Source organism: Arachis stenosperma, chromosome 10, assembly GCF_014773155.1.
Source record: "Arachis stenosperma cultivar V10309 chromosome 10, arast.V10309.gnm1.PFL2, whole genome shotgun sequence".
Taxonomy (NCBI): domain Eukaryota; kingdom Viridiplantae; phylum Streptophyta; class Magnoliopsida; order Fabales; family Fabaceae; genus Arachis; species Arachis stenosperma.
The window spans coordinates 44,074,326-44,075,805 of NC_080386.1; positions in this window are offsets into that span (position 1 = coordinate 44,074,326).

The following is a 1,480-nucleotide window of genomic DNA, read 5'->3' on the forward strand; positions in this document are numbered from 1 at the left end:
TTAGTCTGAGGGTGATATGGTGTGGCTACTTTATGAATAACTCCATATTTATGAAGAAGTTTCTCCATTTGTTTGTTACAAAAATGACCACCACCATCACTAATAAGACCCTTGGGTACCCCATATCTAGTAAAAATGTGCTTCTTGAGGAATTGAAGGACAATTTGTGCATCACAAGTAGTTGTGGCTATGGCTTCCACCCACTTTGAAACATACTCCACTGCTAACAAGATATATCTGAAGGAATAGGAAGGGGGAAAGGGTCCCATGAAATCAATGCCCCATAGATCAAATAATTCTAATTCCAAAATAAAATTCTGCGGCATCTCATTCCTTCTTGTCAATCCTCCTGCTCTCTGGCATTCATTACATTGGTGGACAAACTCTCTGGCATCCTTGAAGATAGTTGGCCAATAAAACCCACTTTGCAATATCTTTGCAGCTGTTCTTTCTGGACCAAAATGTCCACCATAAGCTGAACCATGGCAATGCCATAATATATCTCTTATTTCACTCTTAGGGACACATCTCCTAATTACTCCATCAGAACATCTCTTGAGCAGAAAAGGTTCATCCTACAAGAACTTCCTTGCTTCATTGATTAGCTTCTTCACTTGTTGCTTAGAGAATTCTTGAGGTATCTTTCTCCCCACTTTGTAATTTGCTATGTCAGCAAACCATGGTGTTTGTTGAACCAGCAATAGGTGTTCATCTGGGAAGTTTTCATTCACAGGTTGTGAGGCTTTTTGAATTGTTTCTTGTGGCAGCCTTGACAAATGGTCAGCAACTCGGTTTTCAGTGCCTTTCCTGTCCCTTACCTCAATGTCAAACTCCTGTAGGAGTAGTATCCACCTGATAAGTCTTGGTTTAGCATCCTGCTTTGACATTAAATACTTGAGGGCAGCATGATCAGTATAAACCACAATTTTAGATCCTATCAAGTATGAGCTGAACTTATCAAATGCATAAACTACAGCTAACAATTCCTTCTCTGTTGTGGTGTAATTTTTTTGAGCCTCATTCAACACTTTACTTGCATAATATATGACATGATGCAAGTTTCCCTTCTTTTGTCCAAGTACAGCACCAATTGCAATATCACTTGCATCACACATGAGTTCAAAGGGTAGTTTCCAATCCAGAGGTGTGATAATTGGTGCTGTTGTGAGTTTGTGTTTTAAAGTTTCAAAGGCGTGCTGGCAATTTTCGTCAAAAACAAAAGGATTATCAATCATTAACAGATTACTCAAAGGTTTGGCTATTTTAGAAAAATCCTTGATAAACCTTCTATAAAATCCCGCATGCCCCAAGAAACTTCTAACAGATTTCACATTAGTTGGTAGAGGGAGCTTTTCTATAATTTCCACCTTTGCCTTGTCAACCTCTATCCCTTTTCTTGAAACTTTATGACCAAGAACAATTACCCTCAGGTACCATGAAATGGCACTTTTCCCAGTTTAAAACCAAATTAGTTTCTTGG